This window comes from Dermochelys coriacea, chromosome 14, assembly GCF_009764565.3.
Source record: "Dermochelys coriacea isolate rDerCor1 chromosome 14, rDerCor1.pri.v4, whole genome shotgun sequence".
NCBI classification, from domain to species: domain Eukaryota; kingdom Metazoa; phylum Chordata; order Testudines; family Dermochelyidae; genus Dermochelys; species Dermochelys coriacea.
The window spans coordinates 10,617,595-10,641,982 of NC_050081.1; the positions used below are offsets into that span (position 1 = coordinate 10,617,595).

General features: G+C 41.6%; 1 protein-coding gene across 4 annotated transcripts in view; it reads right to left on the reverse strand.

Annotated features, from left to right (window-relative positions):
- Nucleotides 1-23,790, reverse strand: part of ANKFN1 (ankyrin repeat and fibronectin type III domain containing 1) — a 153,809-nt gene extending 130,019 nt beyond the window's left edge. For all 4 annotated transcript variants that reach the window (XM_043497334.1, XM_043497335.1, XM_043497333.1 and 1 more), the window contains exon 1: nt 23,370-23,790. The gene's annotated coding sequence lies outside the window, so the exon portion shown is untranslated. The remainder of the gene's footprint in view (nt 1-23,369) is intronic.
- Nucleotides 23,791-24,388: the final 598 nt, after the last annotated feature.

The window sequence follows — 24,388 nt, forward strand, 5'->3', positions numbered from 1 at the left end:
CCAGATAGCGGTATAAAATAAGGAATATTTTGGAGGCACAGCAAGGTACACACCTACCAGGTACTACTGCCCCTGCACACTGGTCCTGTGCAAAATCTATCCCACTAGCTATCTATCTTAAGTACTTATACAGCCTGCATTACCGTAGTACCTGAGCACCTCAATCTGCAACCTATTTATCCTCACAATAACCCTGAGAAGTAGGGAAATCTATTATCCCCATTTTACAGGTGGGGAACCAAAGCACAGAAAACTAAGGCGTTGGCCATAGGTGTGGAGTGATTCTTGCATTTGGGGAGGCTGGGCATGAGTGCTGGAAGCCCCCTAGAAGTGGGGGGCCCACAGGCGCCTGGACTATGGCCCCGCCTCCTGCGCTGCCCTAAGCCCCACCCCCACTTGGACTCTTCCCCCTAAGGACCTACCCCCACTTTGCCTCTTCCCGCCAGAACCCCCATGCCCACGACTCTCTGCCCCCTCACCCAAGTCCCCCCGCCCAACGTTTGCTCCTCTCCATCCCCTACCCCGAGGCCCCTCTGCCCACTCCTCTCCGAGTGATTGGGGGGGGAGGGCTCAGGGGAAGCGGTGGAGTGGAGACAGGAAGAGGTGCAGCCTGGGCGAGGCCACAGTCTGGGTGCCGGTGACGCCACCAACTTCTCAGGAGATTCTGGCAGTGGTGCTCCAAAGGCGATGTGCAGGCACACCTCCAACGGGATGTGCGCGGGCATCTGGCATTTCTTGCTCAGTTTGGGGAGGCTTAGCCTCCCCAAGCCTCTTGTATCGTCACCCATGGCTGTGGCTACACTTATGGCAGAGTATAGAGTACAGGCACCACGCGTGTAGCAACACGCCACAGTAAAAGAATAGCTACATGCCACAGTGAAAGTCTTGCCAGAGTCTTTCCCAGCTGCCCGACAGCACCCACGGGCTTTCCCTGCGGTGAGGAAAGGCTTTGGCACAGGGGAGGCAGCGGAACACTACACTGTTAAAAATAGCAGTGTAGGACTGCTTGGGTCTCCAGAGCGCCATCGAGGATATATACAATAGGGTTCAGGCACGTAAGCCATTCTACTTGCCTAAGTCATGCCTCACCATCTACAATGCTATTTATATTCATGCTAGCTAGGTGTGCCATGTCAGTACTCTACACAGTACTGTAAATGTAGATGCATATTAAGTGACTTGCACGAGGTTACATAAGAAATTTGTTGCAGAGCAGGAAACTGAACCTGAGTCTTCCACTTCCCAGGTTGGTGCCTTAGCCATTGGGCCACCCTTCACCCCTTCTATTATTTTTGTCTATAATTCCCAGATCTCAAGAACATCTCCACAGTAAAATCCATTTACACTATGAATTCCTTAAAATATAAGGGCGAAAATACTTTGTCTTTTTGGTGTCCCTAAGTTGTTTGCTAATGTCAAAACTGTAACAACATGTAACCTGCATCTGCAAATGTGCCTTTGAAATATTAATACCCAAGAGCAAACTGAAGTTAGATGAAAATAATATTTTAAATGTCATTCATTCTTCCTTTTTTAAAAAACATTTGCTGTAAAGCTTATTTAACTACTTGCATTTTATTGGTAAAACAAATATGTAAAAGCTTATGCACCAATGAAAACACTTTCTACAGAAAACAAACCCTAACTAAACAAAAAATTGATTTTCATCTAAATTAGGAGCCAGATCTTGCTCAGACTGAGAAATCAGTGGTGAATATCCCATTGACTTTAACAGATACAGGACTGGGCCTTTATTGGGCAATTTCTTAGGCAAAAATAAAATCAGTTTTGGCCGGCTTAGTTCTATTTTATTATAAACATCTGCACAATAACGAAGTGTAAAGTATTCAAAACTAGATCATGCACTGCCTCTCAGCAGCAGCTAATTCCTTCCCCACAACCCTCAGTGCATGGGAAAGGCATCACATACATGAAACCCATTCTCCATTCTTTACATAAAAGAAAGACATAAGATCCACATGCACACTGAAGTAGGTAACATCAGTGGAAAGGAGAGGTACAATTTAATAGCATCCTAATGTAACACGCTGGAAAGCCTCTTGAATGTCTAACTGTTTGGTGTGCTACTACTTCAAAGGTTAGGTAATTGAAAGTACCTTCACAAAACACTGATTTACATAAGAAAACAAGCTTTCATATAATTTTAAGAATATTTGTTAGACTTTTTAAAGCATGAATTTAATTATTGACAAATATCCCCTTTCAATTTTCTTTAATTTACCTGAGCTGATTTTCATGCTAGAAAATTAAACATAAGAGAATTGATTCTCAATCTATATTGTTCTGGTTCTGGGTTCCTTTAAAATAAATCTTAATAGTCTACAAAGACGGCTAACATTTTAACGTTATTGTGGAATCCAAGGAGTCAAATATCATTCTACTAACCAAATTAGTAGATGTAATAACCTATGGGACCACACACAGGCATTAGACTAAGGGCTTGTCTACATTGTCCTGCAGCTCAGACTAAAGGGGTGTGAATTACTGTGTGCACCAGAGTGCTGCACTGTAACTACTCTGTGTAGACACAGTGAGCGGGAACTAAAAGATTCCTAATTCACATTTATGTAGTCAAAATCAAACAGAACTATATAAATGAAAAATAGGAACCTTTTCGTTCATGTCTGCAGAGTCCACATGGGAGAGTTACAATGCAGCACTTTGGTGTGCACTGTAATTCACACCTTGGTAGACTAAACTGGGGCAGAGGAGACAGCCTAACTTCTGAACTGTTGTAAATCTAGACTAATTTCACTGAAGTGAATAGGGCAATACACATATCAAGAAGATATTTATTGTCATTCAGCAATGTTCCTGGAATATTTATTAATGTCTGTACAATGTAGGCCCTGATCCCACAAGCGGTTAGGCACATGCTTAACTTTATGCACATGACTAAACTTGTTGTTGCATATATTTTTTGTAGGAGCAGGTCCTTAAGAATACATTGCCACCACCCTCACTCAGCCATAGAGCAAAGTCAGAGGGAGTAAGGCCCTGCCCAGATAATGACTGTGGCCTGGGGGAACAGAGTAGGGGCTATTTGCTGCTGAGAATGAGGGGGCAGGGAAAGGGCAGAGGGAAGAGGGGAGTGGGAGTGACATAGGAACAGCCATACTGGATCAGACCTTATGGTCCATCTGTTCCACTATCTGGTCTCCAATGGTGGCCACTTCTAGAAGCTTCAGAAGAAGGTGCAAAAAACCCATTAACAGGCAGATGTGGGATAATTTGCCTCTCATGAAGGTCTCGTGCTGCTCCTTAGCAGTCAAAGACTAGTTTAGACTCTGAAGTGTGAAGTTATTATTCCTCCCAAAATGTGTTAACTATGATAATTTAGGCTATTCTTGTTATCCACAAAAATGCCCATTCCTTCCTTGACTCTTCCTGAGTTCTTGGGCTCAACAACTTCCAGTAGAAATGAGTTCTACAGTCTGATTACTCACCGTGTGAAAAAGTGTTTCCTTGTATGAGCTCTGAATTGGCCACCTTTCAGTTTCACTGAATTTATGGTTATTATTTATTCTTTGAGTTATTGTAGCAGCTAGAAGTCTCAGTCATGGAAAAGAAGCCCACTGTTCTAGGTGCTGTACAAAACAGAACAAAAGGACAGTCCCTGCTCCAGGGGGCTTCCAATCTAAGAATAAGGCATCAGATGGATACAGAATGACTGACAGGGGAGCACAAGGAAACAATGGGAAAATACTGGTCACTACTATGGGCTGCGATCTTGGCACATTAGCACCCTAGCCATTGTCAAGTCCTCTTGTTCTTGTGGTATGAGAAAGCGAGAATTAGACCCTCCTGGAATTACTGATTGCCCTCTCTATTTCTTCGCCATTCAGAATAGCTGGCCAGATGCTCATTAGGGAGAAAGCTCCTCTCTGAAAAAGAGAGTGATAGAACTTATTCCAAGCCAAGAACTAGAGGGAGTCAAGGAAGGAATCAGGACTCTGAGAGATTGTCTTCACTACGGGGGTAAGTTGATTTAACTTACGCTACTCCAACTATGTGAATAACTGGAGCTGGAGTCGACGTAGCTCAGGTCGACTTACCCCAGAGTCTTCACTGTCCTGCGTCAACAGGAGATGCTCTCCAGTCAACTTACCTTAATCTTCTTGGAGAGGTTGAGTTCTGCGGTCGACTGGTGAGTGCTCTGTCACAGCATCAATCTCCCCATAGTGAAGACCAGCCCGCAGTCACACACAGTTCTCTAGGCCACGGTTTCTCAACCTTTTTGATACCAGAGACCAGCTTGCTGCCTTCCTAAACTGGGTCAGGGAGATCTTAGGGACCCGTCATTGAGAAACGCTGCTCTAGGCTGCTCCTGCTCTGCACTAGAACTGGTTGGGAATTTTTCTATGGAAGGTTTTTGGTCAAAATTGTCACCCAATGCTAGAATGCACTGCACCGTACTCAGGGCAAATTGTGAAGTTTCTTACAGTCTAGCCCTTTGTTTGCATGGTAGTTTGCAAACATGTAAGATGACAAGGCCCCTGCCTTAAGGTCCTTTCCACCTAAGGTAGACAGGAAAACAAATTGCTTAGACACACAGATCCTTTATGTCTTCAGGAATAAAATCTTTTGCTTTCCAAATTTCACCCCTCATCTGAATATATTTGTTTTCTCATAAAATGGCTTTTAAACAAAACACATTTTTGCAACCTTCCCCCCACCAACTTTTCAGCTTTAAACTAAAATGTAGTTTCAGTTGCTAAAAACTTACAAAACGTTTGACTTTTGTAGGTTTGGGTTTTCAATGAAAACTCTAATATTTTCAAAGAAAAACACTGATGAAAACTTTAAAATACTGGTTGTTTGTCAATTTTTTTTAACTGGGAAAAATGGGTCATTTTCTGACCGGCTCTAATTTAAGGTTATTTCTGACCAGATCTATTAATTTCTTATGGGATCATATCAAATATTTCCTGCAAGAGTCAAGGTAAGGATTCAAAATAGGATCCCCAACAACATATTAATAAACAGGCCAGTATCAGAAACCAGGACACGGGAAAATCAGGTCTAGTGCAGGAGTCAGCAGCCAGGAATAGGAGCCCAGGATCAGAGCTTAAGGCAGAGGCCAGAAGTCAGGAATTAGCGCTGAGGGTCAGAGCCAGGTTACTGGAGTGAGGCAAGGCTGGGACCAAGGCAGGAGCAGGATTGGAACAAGGTGGGAGCACGGCTGGGAACAAGCAAGCACAGGGGGCAATCACAGCTGTAAGAAAATGCTTTGAGCAGCCACTGAACTACTGCTGCTGCTGAGTTTAAGAGCTGGTCTGCTGATTCTTCCCACCCGTCAGGCAATGTAGCCAATGAGGCAGCCTACTACAGGCCAGCTGTGCTTGTCAGGTTGCCCAGAGACCGGCACTGTGGCAGACCCTGATCCCTGGCATGTAGGCATATACAAAAATTGAATAGCATGTTTCATAATTCCAGCTAAAAATATGAACGCAGAGGCTCCAAGGGAGCAAGGCAGAAAAGACCCCTAAATCAATGCAAAAATGTCCCTGTGGGACTTCTCATTGATCCTGTCTTGGCTGTTCACATCTCAGCTGTGCTCAGGTTATGAGATTCATTGTATTTGTCACTCCCATCTCTGACCCCAGGGAAAGAGGGAAATGTCATATACAAAGGTCTTCGCTCTTCCTCCCATGGCAGTCACCAATCACCAACTTTCCTCCTTCTCTATCAGGTAGCAGCCCACAATGCTCCTCCATTTTAGCCATTTCCCAGCTTCCACTGCTTGGCTGGCTCCTACTAAAATACCCATGCATCTGACAAACAAGGAATGCCTACTGCTCCCATTCAGCAAAGCACAGGCATTCCTGTGCACCTTTAAGAACCTAGGTGACTCCACTGAGCCCTATGAGACTAGTCATGTGCTTAAAGTTAGGTACATGCTCACATCCTTTGTTGAATCGGAGCCTTACATAGTCTCATTGGCGTCAATGGAACTCCTCACGTGCTTGCTGACTCTGGTTCCACTACAGGGCACACAACTGGCTGTTCCAGGAGTGCAACCCTGAGCTACAGACCCACAAGCAGGCCTGGGACCAGAATGAGATTATGAAGGACTTGGGGTGCCCAGAGTATGAATTCTGCTCTATGAAACTAAATTCTATTTGGACACAAACACACAAGATATACAAAGTGCTCCCTGACCTCGGCAGTTCTGCCGGTGAACATTGGTACATAAGAGAAAACTTGTTCCTTAACAATTTCTCCAGTGTGATAGACCTAAGTGAGCCTTTCTTCAGTACCAGCTTTGGTTGTTTTGTTCCCTCCTCCCCAAGATACATTCCTCCCAGCCTTAAAGAGCAATATTTATGGTAGTTATTTAAATAAAAATTACAGCCACTACTTATGGTGACTAAATACAAATCCAGCACCCCACTGAATGTGGGAGACCCTTTTATGTGCCTCCTCATAAGCTCAGGGCTGTCCTCTACAGATGTCATTTTAATATGTCTCTCTCCCACTCTCTGTCAAGGTTCCACTGCTCTGGAGCATCTGGCATTAAGGAGCAACCTCCTAGCACATAGCAGTAGCTCTTTGGGCATCAACATCGATTTTCCTCACCATGCAGTTAAAGAACACTTCTCTGGTGTTGGTGCCTAAAGCAGTGTTTTCCAACCACATGCACCACTAGCCCTGAGACTTAAAACTTTGTGACTGGCACACTGGGATCCCCCTGCCTAGCTTAGGGACAGATACAAGTCCAGCTACACTAAATGGGAGACTTTCAGCTGAATTTAACTGGAATGATATCAGGCCCTAAGTTTGAAATACGTTACGTTAAGTGCAGGCCTGCAGAGGGCAGCTTCTTCCTTTGAGCCTCATGGATATTCATGGGGTGGGAAAGAAAAGTGTGTGTTGATTAACATTGGATGCCCTGGAAAAGCTGCCTAGGTTTTGTTTGAAAGAGGAACAATGGTCATCGGTAGCATATAGAGCTAGCTCAAAGAAAGTCTGGGTGAACCCAAAACAGACCCTTAGAACCTTTTGCAGTTCACATACAAAAGCTGCTGAAACTAGAGGAAATACTGCCCAAATGCTCTACTGAGGCATGAATGACAGCACTATATTACTGCAATACATTTGGTAAGAAATATAAAGAACTCTCCCCCATCTTGCTAGAGAAGAATTGTGGTGCTTGATTTAATGAATAAGGCTGCATGAACTTATGTCATGCCCCTGTTGAGCAGCCAGCTTGGGAAAGTGCAAGTGTATCTCAACAATACACAATGCAGCATGTGCATTATTGACAGATCTCGTTTCCCTCTGCTGACCTGTGGCTACCTGCAGCTTCTTAAACCACTAATTTCTTTAACTACACAATCCCAACAAAGAAAAAAAAATTAAGTTGCAAAACAGTTGCATTTTACACTCTACTCTTTTACAGCTTGTGAGCTTTGTGGTTATTCCAGATCCTTCTCTAAGCCCCGAGGTGGGGATTTTTAAATTAGATGGCCAAATCTAGAGCTGGGCATCTAATTCCCTTAGGCTCCTTTGAACATCCCAGCCTGGGTCTACAACTGAGCAATTTTTTTTCTGTGCACCTTTGATCTTTACAAAACACAAACACCATTACAGTGAATAACGCCGTGGCCTATAGGGTCAATTCTCCATTGTTTACCTCCCTCCCCCTCTGAAAGGTCTGGAAGTCTACCAATACCAAACTCCGTTGGTTAAATTGGGTTAAGATTCAGCAGCAGGTATCTGAGCACCGTGACGAATGAGTATGTGTGTCAGGGGAGACTCTTTAAACAAACAGTTGGATGCTTGGGAAGGCAGACTGAAGACCTAAGATCTTTTTCTCCTCCCCTCCCCTTCAAAACAGAAGATTAAGTTTGCTGTGAACATGAGCTGATGAAAAGAATTCACATAGTGCTTTGAATGGTGCCACTGGGAGCGCCACAGGAGAATTACAAATTGCTGTCAGAGACACCAGTCTCCCTTTACAGAAAGTTAACATAAAAGTACACATATCTTCTTTCTATAAGGCACTAACTTGTAAATTAACCTTTAATGGAGTATAAATGATGTCCTGAAAGAACTGCTTATGTAGCTATATTTATGATCTAGAAAATTGCAAATATTTACAAGATTATAGGTGTTAATGGTCTGTCAAAAATGTTTGTGTATTGTACATACATTAAAGCCCAGTTTAAGACCACCCTGGTATAAAGACCACCGCCTTTCTAGTCCCATATAGGATTTCACTTTGATTCCATATATGCTGATCCCAAACATAGACCAAGACCATTTTATACAAGGAACATGCTCTACAGATTTCATTTATTTTAAAGCTAGTGCCCAGATAGTCTGTGTGAACTGTCTACTAAATGATTCTGTCCGTCAAATTAATCTTGACTAAACAGATCTGAGGTTATATTGCATAGCTTGCGGCGCAATCTGAAAAGAAAGGAGTGTTGGGAAGACTATTCAGGAACAGAGGCACTTGCCTGGGAAACTGAACAGAACTCTGTTGCAATATAGCATTTGGTCATGATTAGTTAGTCATGAGTGAGGCTATGCCCAACTCCCTTAAAAGGGCTGTCCCACTCTGTGATGCAATAAAACTGAAACAGTCATAGTTACATCTCCTGGTGCACATTAACTTCTATTGGCTGGGCTCTCCTGCCTGTACAGAGCTGTCCTTTGATCCTTATTGTGCCCTGAACCATTTTGTTCTGGGGCTCTCTAAGTGTCCAGCAGCTTACACAATAAAAGGGGCATGTCTCCCAATCACACTGAAGGGCCCATCCATCTCTCCAGACCCTCACTAAGGGCTCAATCCAATGCCATTGAAGTCAATGGAAAAACTCCCATTAACTTCGAAGGCAACTGAACCAGGCCCAGTACCATACAGTTGTGATACTGTTAGTCACCTGAACATAAAGCAAACCTATTCTTCTCGGCAGCAATGTTCATTTAAAATTAATCATGATTGGAGCTGGTAGAACAATATATAATTAATTACTTGAGAAATGCCACCTGTCACCATGCAAATTGCTGAGAGATCATAATTTTCTTGAATTTATACTTTATTCAAAATTATCATATATAATTTCTGCAAATGATTCTTGGATTGCAGCTTGAGTAAGAGCTTTTCATATTCAAAATTGGAAATGCTTTAACTAGAGCGCTATTTCACGTGGTACATTTCTGTTTCCTCATGAGATGAGTAAGGATAACCACCAGAAATGTGATTCTAACACTCATACTTATGAATTAAAAATTTCCTTTCTGCAAACGGTTTCCAGTAGAAGCAGTTGAAATTTTTCAAAATTTCACATCAATTAAATGAAAAAAATAAATTTTTGAATTTCAAAACAAGAAAAAGAAAACGATTGCGGAAAAAAATTATGAATGTTTTCCATATTTTTTACCTGCTCAGTTTTCTAGTAATTGTTTAAAACGTGCTGTTTCTGCAAACATTTCTTTCAGTAAGTTCATTCACTAGAATATTTACAGGAAACAAACAAAATAAAAAAGAAGCACAAATACAATTTAAATGAAATTCAAACCAATATTTGAGGAATAAATATTTGGCGTACGTGCCCAGGTTTAGTTACAATGTGTTATTTCTTTGGTGACGTTTCATTCATTCTGCACTATCTTGCTATGTGACTGAATAAAGAAGCAGTTTTTCTTTTGGGTAAAGAGCCATAGGAAATGGTGAAAGAGCTTGTGCATATTTTCATTAATATCCAACTGTTTCTATTTTGTTTCCATGTCATTTTCATTTTTATATTTAGCGGGTCAGATCCTCAGCTGGAGAGAAGTAGCACAGTTCCATTTTGTTTCAATGAAGCTGCACCACATTTACACAAGCTAAGGATCTGGATCTATTTATTGGCAACTTTTTTATTATCCAATAAATTACTATAAAGGCAATTTATTTTCTAACTTTGAAACAGAACTAGCATTAATGTAGCCACAGAGAAACATTTGAACTGAAATGCTATTGCAAAATGTTAACTTTTAAAAATTTGTACATGGATCTTCAAATAATGTTATTATAATTTTTGCCATAAAGCATGTCAGGGGAATAATAAAAGTTAAGTTTCCCACAAATTATGAAACATTTAATTATCTTTAAAATATAATAAATGCTTGGTTGGTGCTGTGAAATGATGCTATTGAAATTTCAGTAGAGCTGTTATATGGAATGAACTGACTGATCTCAGGTTAGCAGCTAATAAATGGCAGAGGACATAACAAAGCTTACGTATTGGCCCCATTTCACAAGAACAATATTTGCCCTGTTTCTTTGGATTGGTGTAACCAGACAGACTGCCTGATTCATGGTATTTCCTCATTACTACCGCATGAATAGTTTTAATGAACCCTCTACTGGGCTGATGTTGGTCAGCCAGGACGGCCTTGTGGGAAAGGGAATGGACAGCGATCTGGATTCGATTTTCAGATACACGTAGGTCACCTTCAGGGCTTTGCACACCCAACCAGTAGGCCAGAGACACCATCCCCTTCCAAACAAATGCAGCAGTAATAGGTCCTGGGAGAGACTGGACTTTTGACAAGTATTTTCTGTGATCAGCATGATGTTATAAACCCAGTAGTTATAAATCCTGGTTATGGAACAACCAAAACCTTCAGATAATCATGGGGCTGATCCAGCAAACTTTGAAATCTATACTCCGGTCCCCCAGTCATGGGAAAAATTTAAAGGCCTGCTGATTGCCTCTTCCCAATATTGAGACTCATGAATTTTTCCCTGGACCAGCAAAGCAGCATGCTCTGCATTCCCAGCTCCCCACCGCTGGTAGCAGCAGGGTGGGGATACCATGCTGTGATTTGGGGAACCCAGAGAACAGTAAAGAGGTGTGGGCTGATTAATCTCTTCAGCCAGCCTCTATAGCTACCTCAGGTAATCTGAATGGAAGCTTTTCACATCAAGTGAACCCTGAGTGGAGGGAAGAGGAAAACACAACTCTGGGAGATCTGGTCATTTCACTGGGTTTTGGTATCTGTTTCCTAGCCTTTAAAGGTGATCGCTTACCATTTTCGTTTGCTCTGTAATCGAGTGACTGGAGAGATTGAAGTGTTCTCCAACTGTTTTTTGAATTCTTGACATCTGATTTGTCTCCCAAGATCTGTGAGAGTGATGGGTCGTCCTTCAGGATAGGTTGTAGATCCTTGATGATGCATTGGAGAGGTTTTAGTTGGGGGCTGAAGGTGATGGCTAGTGGTGTTCTGTTATTTTCTTTCAACCTATCCTGAAGGACGACCCATCACTCTCACAGATCTTGGGAGATAGGCCAGTCCTTGCTTACAGACAGCCCCCCAACCTGAAGCAAATACTCACAAGCAACCACACACCATACAACAGAACCACTAACCCAGGAACCTATCCTTGCAATAAAGCCCGTTGCCAACTCTGCCCACATATCTATTCAGGGGACACCATCATAGGGCCTAATCAAATCAGCCACACTATCAGAGGCTCGTTCACCTGCGCGTCTACCAATATGATATATGCCATCATGTGCCAGCAATGCCCCTCTGCCATGTACATTGGTCAAACTGGACAGTCTCTATGTAAAAGAATAAATGGACACAAATCAGATGTCAAGAATTATAACATTCAAAAACCAGTCGGAGAACACTTCAGTCTCTCCAGTCACTCAATTACAGAACTGAGAGTGGCTATCCTTCAACAAAAAAACTTCAAAAACAGACTCCAAACAGAGACTGCTGAATTGGAATTAATTTGCAAACTGGATACAATTAATTTAGGCTTGAATAGAGATTGGGAGTGGATGGGTCATTACACAAAGTAAAACTACTTCCCCATGTTATTTCTCTCCCCCACCCCCCACTGTTCCTCAGACGTTCTTGTTAACTGCTGTAAATGGCCCACCTTGATTATCACCATAAAAAGTTTTCCTCCTCCTCCCCTCCTGCTGGTAATAGCTCATCTGAAGTGATCACTCTCCTTACAGTGTGTATGATAAAACCCATTGTTTCATGTTCTGTGTGTGTGTATATAAATCCACTGTATTTTCCACTGAATGCATCCGATGAAGTGAGCTGTAGCTCACGAAAGCTTATGCTCAAATAAATTTGTTAGTCTCTAAGGTGCCACAAGTACTCCTTTCCTATTTATAAACATTCCTCTTTTTTGCACTGGAAATTTGTTATGCAGGGATGGAGTGGCTCAGGTACTATGGGAATGGGAGTCTTATAAGTGCCTATATGGCTAGATAAGGGTGCCTTGTTTGGGGGAAACTACTGGCACTGTGTATACACTACAGCCCTTGATGTTGGGCATTTTTCAGCTCCGTTATATTCACATTTGAAACCCTGACACAGTCCAGCTAAAACTTGCATGTAATTAACCAGACTTGCATAAAGACCTATTAATTTAAACACAATGGAAAGAGAACAACCCGACTCTTTAATGTTTTGTTTTTAAATCATTACTAGGACACAAACTGGGTCTATTTTCTTCAAGGCTTTTGTGTAACTCATCACAAACCTGTTAAGAGGCTCTACATGCATGCAATATAACTGGTCACTGACTTACAGGACAATCTACCCAGTACTTACATCTATTTGCAGAGTGAGGCAGAGGCCATTATTTTCAGAGATGCTAAGCATCTGCATGTCCAGCGGAGATTGATAGGGCCCATGGGAGCTCAGCATGGCTGAAAAACAGATCCTAAATTACTTCATCTCATTCTCTGCTGTTCTCTCAGACCAGAATCAAAAGTAGAGCAAGTAAGTAGCAGAGTAATATGAGGGAACTTGTAAGTAGCTTAGAGATAAATAATGCCTGAGGCACCATTCCAAAGTCAACATTTACCACCATAGTGTATCTGAGATAGGGCAATTATCATATTCCACTCTGTGGTGACTGTGGCAAATGTTGACTTGGAAATGGTAACCTTTATAAGGCTGCAGTTTCTGTCACTGCTGGTGTCCAGTTTTCGTGGAGACAAATAATTATATTAAAATAACCAAACAACAACAACTTTGCTCTGGGCCTCACCCACATTGTGCGATTCCGCATTCCCATCACAGGCTCGTCTTGCTGGCCTTACTCAGGGTACAGCTACACTGCAAATAAAGAAAAAACCCACATCAATGAGTCTCAGCCCGGGTCAACTGACTCGGGCTCGCCCTATGGGGCAAGAAATAGCAGCCTTGATGTTCCTGCTTGGGCTGGAGCATGGGTTCTGGAATCAGCAAAGAGGGTCGGTGTCTTCTGCTTATGGCTAGGGCACTGGAAAGAGATGTACGTTCAGTTCCCTGTTCTGCCATAGACTTCCTGGGTGACCTTGGGCAAATCACTTAGTCTCCCTGTGCCTCAGTTTTCCACCTGTAAAATGAAGCTAATTGAAATGGTCATATCTCCCAGGGTTGTGCTTTCCTCTTCCCTCCACTCTTTATCTGTCTTTTCTATTTAGATTGTAAGCTCTTCAGGGCAGGGACTCTCTCTTACTAGGTGTACGTTTCATGCCTGGCACAATGGGGCCCTGATCTCAGTTGAGTTTTGCTATAATACAGAATTATTATATAGTCGATATTACGGAGTGAAAAATATGCCTCTTTGGCTAAAGGTGCATTAAAAGAAATTTGGTTGCTCTGTAGGTCATCAAAGTTCTTAAAAATTCATATGTCAGGTATTGCCATCTGAACCAAATTAGTTTTGTGGAACTAAGATTTCACGGCAAATAAAAATACTATATCACCTTAATAAAAGCATCATGTGCAAGAGGAAAATAAAGGCAAAAAAGATATAATTTTATAGGACTTGCACAGGTCTTCTTACTCTGAACTGAAATTCAAAACTACCAAAAGAAGCAGCCATCAGCAGCCACATAATCAATCTGCTACAAAACTGGTGCTGGTTTCTAACTTATTTGGTACAAAGGCCAGTGGAAAATAATAGGAAAGTTTGCAGGCCCGTAGTAAATAACCCTAATGCTTTGAAATGGAAAGAGCGGGCAGCCTACAGAAAGTGTTTATCAAAGTCATATTGGAAGAAAGAAATGTCACCAAACAGAACATTGCAAGCCAGATGCCTGGAGATGAAATGGGGTCAAAGATGCAATTCTAATTTTCATAACATCCTCCTAAAAACGTACAGGAAACTGCTTGCTGAAGCCCATTATGGTTTGGTTTTTTCCCCTCTCCAAAAAGCAAAATGGATGTACAATGTGGCATTATATTAAATAAAATCAAAATTGGAGATGAAATGCGGGGGGAAATAGTTTGATCATTAAATAAAACTAAATCCAAAAATCAATATAGAACTATCGCTAAAAATAGCTGCCTGGTTATGTCTAGACTTGTGAGATGAGATTTACATCTTTCCATTTGCACTAGTGTGTTTTGCTGCTGGTTCAGACTGGAATCAGACCTTCGTTGCAGGTTTTGGATTTACTGTATGTCATATAGCCAGGGAGCTTTTCTGAACTCCAGGTTTCCTCCTTTTCACTTGCTTCCTCACTTCAAAGAGATGCCCTTCAGTATAGGCCTATAGCTACTTCCAAACACACTGTTATTGCACAGTGATTTTTGTAAGTCATTTATATCAGAAATGTCAGAAAACAGAACATCTAGATTCCAATGCTACTGTTAGAAGCTAGTTGAAAAATAAGGAAAAAATGTTGGGAAATAGTAATTGTTTTTTCTCCTTTTTTATACTGAAATTTGAAATTTCAATGAAAAAAATCAACATTTTCCATTTTAATTTTGTTCTTACATGCTCCACAGTTAACTGAAGATGGAGAAAAAAGCGAAATTTTGCAAAAAAATTTCTCCATTTTTTTGTCCATCAAAATTTCAAATTTTGAAGTATTTTGAGCAGCTCAAGTTATATTGTTCCTGAACCTCACTGGAACATTGTATATTGCACTTCATGCTTCACTTCCTTTCTTTAAATCCCCAAACCTGCCCAACTATACCACTAAAAATAACTATATCATACAGGCGGCTGAGTGAAATGATGTCCATTTCCCCACGCTTCTTGAAGTGTCACCACTTCGACTGTACAACCGGTAGCAGGTGATGCAGCTGCTCATTTCTGTGTTTGCTACTGGGAATGGGAAATGTGTGGTTCAGAACATTGGTAATGGGCTAGTGATGACCTCTACATCAGTCCTGCTTCAAAACCAGAACCAGTTGGTAGTGCCCTAACGTCACTACTAATTGATAGTTCTTCAGCAAAGAGTTAATTGTGCTGGCCAAGTTCATACATGAAGTTTATCCATGAGAGCACAAAGCTGCTGTTGCAACAAGTACTAGTTGGTATTGTCAATGGGAGGCTCGTCAGAGAGGACAAGAATGGGACATGGACACTGCATTTTCTTTGCACCCCTAAAGATAAGTTTCTTCAGCTAAAGCTCAGCTGGGAAGTGTGTGGGTGAAGTGTGCACTGCCAAAACTACACTTGTTCTGTGGATAGATAAAGGCCCTGATCCAAAGCCCATTAAAGATAATAGAAATGTCTTCCCTGGGTTTTGGATCTAGCCCTAAGAAAAGACTTCATTCTCCACGGTGATCAGTTTGGCACTTTTTATGAGCACTATAGCTGTAATCACCCCTGTGCAGAAGACCAGTGTGCCACTTAAGTTCTACATAAACCCTCAGACCAGTAAATCTAGGCTGAGATTTTCAGTCATTTACAGGATGTGAGCACCCAATTCCCACTAGAAATTAATGGGATTTGGGTGTTGAAGTCTCCAAGGTGCTTTTGCAAATCTAACCCCTAATTTCCATTCAAAAACCTGTAGAACAGCCAGGTTCGGATTTTCTAAAGCACTCAGCACTGACCTTTCTCTTCTCCCGATAAATCAATGGGGAAATCTGTACTGACTCCAGTGGGAGCAGAGTTAGGCCAATGCACAAACCAATAAAAGACATTTAGTTTCCAGGTTTTGCTATGGCAAAACCATAGAGAAAAGAAAAATGAAAATTTAACAAATTAATGGAAACTTATTTTAACTTTTTCCCTTTGGTTTCCATCCATTTCAGTTGCCTCCTGCTGACTTGCAAAAGAACCACAGTATAATTAATTTGCTTTAGTGGACAATAAAATAATGTGGAGAGTAGATATGGGAACCATAGCTTTGGCATATTTTAGCTGACATTCTAAATGGTAATTATTATCTGCCAAGTGTTTGAACAAAAATGTAATTTCTAATGCAAATGAATTCTCAGAAAAGTAGACAATGAGGTTTTAAACAATGAGGAAAAAAATAACAGCGGCATCTGAACATATCCGTACTGTTCTTGAAAATACAATATGTAATGAGTTAATATATTTGCAGTGCATGCAGTATAAACAAATTATATATACATAGCGGCAACAGAATGCAATTTATTTCCATTAGCAAGCAACATAACCTACTATATGTATGAATTACAGAGTCTAATTCAGGGACAAAATAATTCCATATCTTAAAAGATGAAGTTCGCAATAAAAATTCAACCAAAGCCAGACCCCCAAACTGACATTTTTTCCTATATATTCACCTACATAAGTTGTGTTACTTTGATGACCTGCAATGGGAGACACATAGCTTCATCATCACACAATGCTGAAAAAAGGATATTAGATCAATCTACAGATATCTATGATAGAAGGGTGGGGGGTATTTATTCACATGAGTAATCCCATTACCATAGTATATGAGTGTCTCTTAATGTATTTATCCTCACAACACCCCTATGAGGTAGGACATTACTGGTATCTACATTTTTCAGATGGAGAACTGAGCCACAGAGAGGATAAATGTGTTGCCCAAGGTCACATAGGAAATCTGGCAAAGAAGGGAATTTAATCTGTCTCTCCAAAGGTTTAGGTTAGTGCCCTAACTGTTTCAGAGGAGGGACCTTAAAAGTCCACCCTCCCATAGCATTAGATTACACCTATATCATGTAAATAGAATTACAGCATTTACCAAGTACTTAAATGGTTGTTGTTAGATTAATGACTATTTGGAAAGATTTTGCAAGGTACCAGAGAAGGACAAAGTTTTATTACACTTAAGGCTGAACAGGGTGTCTACTATAAACTCTTTTCACTGTTTGAAAAATTCTTTCTTTAAGTTAAATATTACTCAGCCTTCAGGTCCTTTTTTTCCTTTCTTCTTTAATAAATTCTTAGTTTGAAGACTCATGCCCTTCTTGGCATTTGTGGGCTAATGACACAACTGATTGGAATGTAGATGGATGTCAATAACATCTAGTCTGGCACTTATGCACAGTAAATGGGCTGAAGATTCCCGTGTTAGTGGGATTGTGAAATAATTCATGTACATACAACAGTGCCAGGGTTTCTCACCACATTGGATACTTCTCTTCCCTCTCCGCTAATATTTGGATGGCTCGTAACCGCAGGCCCATTGTAATATAAGTGGAACCCTCCAACTCAGACTCCCTGACCTGCTTCTCATGTGTAGGAATACTAATGGGATGTTCAGTTGGCAAAGTTTTGTTGTCTGCAGCGGATTGCACAATAACCTAATTGACTTCTTCTTGGTCCAAAAAAACAACCGAAACCCACCCCCCAGCTTGAGTGAATAAAAAATAAGCTCCCACAAGAACACAACATGCTCAAGATAGATTTTATGCCTTAAATTTAGAAGTTGGTATAACACAATCTTTATTTTCTCATAGTTAAAACAACTCACCAAGAAATATAAGCATCTCTGACAGATTTCACTGTATCTACAAACTTGCCTACCAGAGCTTATTGGCCCACTATCCTTCCTGAATATTTCCATACACACTTTTGCCTGAATGACAAGTGGGAATGCCAGACTGAACTCATTGCATGTACAGAGTAACCAAAATCTTAGCCAAACCTATCTCTTGGACCAATTTCTTCTTGCCTTGTTATCTTTATACTAAATTCTGATTGGAACAGTGTTCTTCACAGATATGAAAGATGACAAAGCTGTAATAAAACTTACTAACTGAAGGCCTAACCTTGCAAGTTTGCCTATTTAAAATTTTTGTGTTGTTCTTGGACCCAGGACAGATGGGACATGTCCCTCTTTCAGGTCATCTACACTTGGACGCCATCTACACTGGTACTTAAGAAATAGCTAAAGATACATAATAAGAGGCAGTGTAGACTAGTGGCTAGGACACAAGACTGGGAGATAGGGAGCCTGGAATCTATTCCCAGCCCTGACCTGCTATGTGATCTTGGGTAAGTCACTTGATCTCTCTGTTCTCTGTTTCCCCTCCCACCCTTGTCTGTCGTCTATTTAGACTGTAAGCTTCCTGGATGGCTCTCTCTCACTTAACACAACAGGGCCCTGATCTCCATTCAGGCCTCGAGATGCTACTGTAATATAAATAATAATAATTAGAGAATACTTTCTGCCTACATACAATTTCAGACATATTCCTTCCACGCTCGTGAATCAAGAGAGGGCACCGTTTATCCATAAAACTCATAATTTATTACTATCCTAATCCCCTGGGACAAAAAACATTTATATATCACAAACATGTGAATCATTAATAGGGCCAAAGCATTATTGGCTTGTTTTCTTCATGCAAGCTGTGTAAAACTAATAAAAAGACACAAAATATATTTTCAAGAGCAAATGAAAATATATTACCTTATTTCACTAAAGAGTGCAGTGAAAAATCCTGTGGTATAGTAAGGTCTCTGAGAATTTGTCTGTCTACTTTGTTGTGCTACTACTAATCATTTTGGGTTTTTGTTTTTTTTTAATAAGCAACTGTTTCATATGGTATAAATGTTGTTCCTTTATCTAACAAAGGCTTCAATTTTGACAAGGTCAACCTTCTAAAAGGCCTTTGGGGATGAACTGTTGATTCTTTAGTATTTAATTTTCTCAAACAACTTGTAGCAAGTCCCCCCCCCCAAAAAAAACATCCAACAAGATGCAAGAAAAAAGAGAAAATGTGCACAAAGCAATGTGAATAAAGACACAAGGGCTGAATATAATGAGGCTGATTTCTAAAACACTGAAGCACAGGGAGGAAAAACAAAGAAGGGGAAAACAACAACTTGAAATATTAATTGAACTTTTATTCCCTTTGTCAGTGAAGTGACCAAACCAAAAATATTCCATTTATTCCCCCATCTAGCCATGCAGAAAGAAATGTAACTGAAGGCCATTACACAGCCATACATGAGCAATATGCCAGCTGTGTTCAAACCAGAGAACTTTGTGGTGAACAGCTGGTGCAGGTAACAAACTTCCCTGGTTTAAGTTCATACTGTGAATGGAGTCAAGCACATAGGCCCTTATGGCCCTTATCTAGCAATCTACTTAAGTACATGCCTAACTTTAAGCACATGACTTCAGTAGGGCTACTCAAATGCTTAAAATTAAACATGTACTTAAATAGCTTGCTAGATCAGGCCAGAGTGCTCAGCACCTTGCAGGATTGAGCTCACAGGTTCATAGATTCCAAGGTCATCTAGTCTGACCTCCTGTATAAACACAGGCCATAGAAATTTCCCCACTAATATTTACTGCATCTCTTTTACATAAACATCCAGTCTTTATTTAAAACTCGTCAGTGATGAAGAACCCAGCACTGATCCTATGGTTAGTTACTCTTAAATTTACACTTCATATTGCACCGCTATAGTTTGTGTTGAATACAGCTAAATCAGTCACCTTAGTGTTTGATACAATGAAATCTAGAGCTTAGTGTACAGCAGCAGTCAAAAATCCCATAAAGGATAAACAGAGGTACTGAAAGTAAAATGGGGAAATTCACATAACATGATTAGACATATGAACAATGAGGAGTGGGGCCAAACTTGGTGCATAGTTCTGGTTTCCTTAGTATTACAGATAGGCACCATAAAAAGCTCCAATATGTTATGCTGTATAAAATTTCCAGAGAAATTGGATATCACAAGGACACTACATTGAAGTACTATATAAAGCAGGGGTGGGTAAACTTTTTGGTCCGAGGGCCCCATCTGGGTGGGGAAATTGTATGCAGGGCCATGAATGTAGGGCTGGGGCAGGGGGTTGGGGTGTGGGAGAGGGTGTGGTGTGCAGGAAGGGGCTCAGGGGAGAGGACTGGGGTGCAGGAGGGGTGCAGAAGGGGGCTCAGGGCAGGGGGTTGGGGTGCAGGGTGTGGCAGGGGCTCAGGGCAGGGGGTGCAGAGTGTGGGAGGGATTCAAGATGTGGGCTCCGGCCTGGCACTGCTTACCTCAGGTGGCTCTGGGGTGGCAGCAGCGTATAGTGGGGCTAAGGCAGGCTCTCTGCCTGCCCTGGCCACGTGCTGCTCCCAGAAGTGGCCAGCATATCCGGCAGTGGCTCCTGGGGGTGAGTGGGACGGGCGGCTCCACCACGTGCTGCTCTCACCTGCGGGTACCACCCCCGAAACATCCATTGGCCGCGGTTCCCCATTCCTGGCCAATGCGAGCTGGCAGGAGTGGTGCCTGCAGGAAAGGACAACGCACGGAGCCCTCCGGCCCCCTGCTCCCCAAAGGCTGCAGGGACGTGGTGCGGGCTGCTTCCAGGAGTGGCGTGGGGCCAGGGCAGGCAGGGACCCTGTCTTAGCCCCACTGTGCCACAGGGCTGGCAATCCCGTGGGCTAGATTGAAAGCCCTGACGGACCGGATCCAGCCCACGGGCCATAGTTTGCCCTCTCCTGATATAAAGGCACAGCTCTGACTGGAGCAGAGATGCGAGACACTATAAAGCTCTTTTATCTAATGTCAAGTAAAACAAAAGAGGCATAAAACATTTTAGGAAAGTCTATAGCAAGTTCTAAGAGCATTTAGTCTGTATTCCTTATCGCAGAATATAGGGATGAATAAACAATAATGAATTTGCAGAAAGATATATAGCTATTATCTATTGCCATCTCTTCAGCAGCCAGTTAGTATCCCAGATTTGACAATACTCTTATTTTACTAACTGTTAACTGCTGGAGATCTCAAACCATTAAGACCTTATCTACACAGGAGAAACTGACTGGTATAGCTATGCCAGAATAACGGTTTGGCTATAATTTAGCTGTTCCAAAATAACTCCTCCATATGGGCACTTGAAAGGGGAGGAATTAATCTGGAATAAAATCACTTTTATTTCACCATAGAGTGTCCACATGGGGAGTTATTCCAGAATAGCTATGGTGGTCAATTTCCCCATATACACAAGCCAGTCAATTTCCCTGTATAGACAAGCTATGGTGATCTATTTCCCTGTGTAGATAAGCCCTAGCAATTACATTAATAAGGGGATTTTCTATTTAACCGAAAACAAATTTATGACCAAAAACGGTGCAGAAGATACTAGCTTATCCCTTCACACTAGGATCATTTATAGTAAAAAGACAACATGCTATCAAATTACCTCTTAGGACAGCAGACTGATTTCTTGCTTTCAACTTCATTTCTTAGTTGTCTCATTCCAGTCATTCAGAATACAAGGCATTTATTACCACAGGTGGTAATCCTGATGGCATAAATTAATGCAGACTAAAAACTGACTGGGTTTTTTCTTTTCATAGAAGCATCGAATAGCACAATTATGGAAGACTGCAACATTTTGATAGGTCTGACATCTATGTCATCTGTGTAGAGAAACAAGCTGTTGCTATATCAGGAATACATCTGCACGGGGAAAAGAGACAATACCATATTTCTACAATATCTTTTTTCCAGAAAGCTTCAAAGTGTTCTGACAGCTGCTTGGATGACAGCCTCACCCCACTCTGGATGCTTTACACTGGGGAATAGGCCAGAGCGGTGTAAAGGAGATCTATAAATTCCATTTCCACCTGGGTGAGGATTTCCCCAGTGCAGGTACTGTGGGAGATGGCTGTAAAGCTACCCTCCGAGGACCTCCTCACAAGTGCTGGCATAGAAGGTGGGGCTGGGAAGGGTGCGTCAGGGGCAGGGTTGTACCAGGCAGCGCTGTGAAGCTTCTGGGCAGTGTGCTCCCTGTAGGGGATCCAGGCAGGCAGCCATAATTTAGACAGCCCTTCTATTGGATGTGAATTAAGGCCACTTTATTTTTGAATGAGAGCTCCCATGCAGGGAGTTAATATGCTTTAACAAATGTGGTTTAAATTCACACCTTTGGTTAATTAGGCTTAACTTCCCATGTAGCCAAATCCAAAGCAATACCTGCAAAAAGCAACAACACAGACTGATGTGGGTATCTTCATAAATCTGTGTTCATTTTCAGACTACGCATCTAATGAGAACTTGGGGTGCAAATTATGGACGGCAAGAATATGCCTCCTAAATACACACAATTGATGCTTTGGTAGTTAGAAAGGGTACAAAAATCAGCATCTATTAACTTAAAGCCAGTTAAAAAGTATTTCTGCATTCTAACTATGGCTTAGATCTGACCCCTTCGATTGTTTATGCATTCATCCACAATACAAAAGAAAAAAAATGGAGACATTAATTTTTCTATACATAGCACATTCCGTGTTTAATCAACTACAGCAAGGCTAAATATAAAGGACTTACATCTGAGGTTTCAAAACACACTCCTGCAGTGCTGCATCCTTTTTCTGATGGATGTCTGAAAGCACTGGTTATAACAGATGCCTTAAATTATCCAGAGAAATCACAACGGCACTTTGCCTCAAATAACCTGGGCAATCAATACAAACTGTGTTTTTGTTCCAGCTCCAGCATTTTCAGATGCACCTTTTTGAAAGAGCAAGCAGACATAGGAGCTACACTTTACACAGCATGTATATTTATACAGAGTGACTTACTGCCCTGACAACTCAAGAGACAATTCTGTATGAAAAGCCAAACATGAAAGCCAAACTTTTAGGATTGCTGTTGTGCTAGTATAGACAGACCCAATCTCAGATACCAGGAAATCAGTTTAGTAAAAAAAAATACAGGGCAAATTCCTGCCCTTTGCAGAACCTGGAAAAGGTGGTGTGTCCCGTCCCCCCACACACACACAATGCAAGCAACCAGGTAGCATACCACCTCAATGCACAAAAATATTCCTGATGCACATCCATATCTTTTCAAGATCATATTGGATGTCAAAGGCAAAGCTTGGAACTGAGTCTCCTGCATTCCAGTCCAGCTCCTTAGCCACAAGGCCATCCTTCCTTTCTTATCGTTGGTATGTAGAGTTGGTTGAAATTTGGCATCTCTGTTTGCTAATTGGAACAAAAAAACAAAGTTTCCATTTCTGAATCAGAACGAAAACAAATATCTTCAAAAATTCCATGGAACTATTTTTAAAAAAAAATAGTTATGAAAAATTTGTTTTCATGGGAAATTTAGTCACAATCAATACGATTTTGGGGAGAAAAATTAGTTCAGTTGAAATGGCATTTTTCCAGTGGAACTCTTATGACAAAAATGTTCTGACCTGATCTATTGGTAAGTTTCACACATCCAGCCTAGAGGCTAAGAGGTGATTGTGGTTGCAGTCTTTCTGGGGGAGGATTGATACAGTTTTTCACTCAAAGAACCACAGCAGCATAATTTGGGCGCCTGTCAACCTTTTCGATGTCCCTTTACAGAGATTGCTGGTTTGCATAAAAGGAGAACATCACGGGTTAGAACTGGACTAAGGGGGCCAGGAACCAGAGTCACAGGTTGGAGCCGGAGTCAGGTTGGGGATGCGGTCTAGGCGGGAGCAAAAGTGATCACAGCTGTGGGCCAAACATTAAGCAGCCAGCAACCTGCTGCTGCTGATCTTAGAAGCAAGTCTGCTGGCTCTCTTCAGCCAATCGGGCAGCTAAGCCAATTCTACCACAACCTAGCTGAGTCCATCAATCTGCCTGGGGGTTGGCCTGGCTAGTCCTCAGGCTCAGCTGAAGGTGCTCAATCCTGACATTTCATCATTTAAATACTCATCAACCACCTATCTCCCAATCTAATGCAGAATGTTTAATTGGCATTGCCATGTTCTGGACTCTGAATATTGGAAATAGAAAGAAGTAAAATGGTACGCTTTTTCAGCACCCTCCCTGGGAACAATCACAGCAGATTTACACAGCTATGAAGAAATGACTTCCTTTTTGCAGCTTGTTACTGGCCTAGCTTGAGAATGCAGTGTCCATACAGGAAAAGTGAAAGATGGGCCAATGCATTTATCTTTAGGATTTCATAATTAGGAATACTTGAAAAGCAATAGGGCTGTTTAAGTCTGAGGTGCCTGGAACATTGCTCCCTGCACAGTTTATTAAGGGCAGCAAGAGCTTTTCCTCTGCTGAGAAATGAAAGAGTTGGGTGGCATCTTGGGAAAAAAGAATCTTTAATTGGGAGGAGTATTCCTCCAAGAAATGCTGGAACACAAACATGTTTGTGGATTTATTTTATTGGGATAGAGGGAAGCGGTAAACTGCAGCAAAATTATGGTCCTGCAGTGTCTTTCAAATCTAT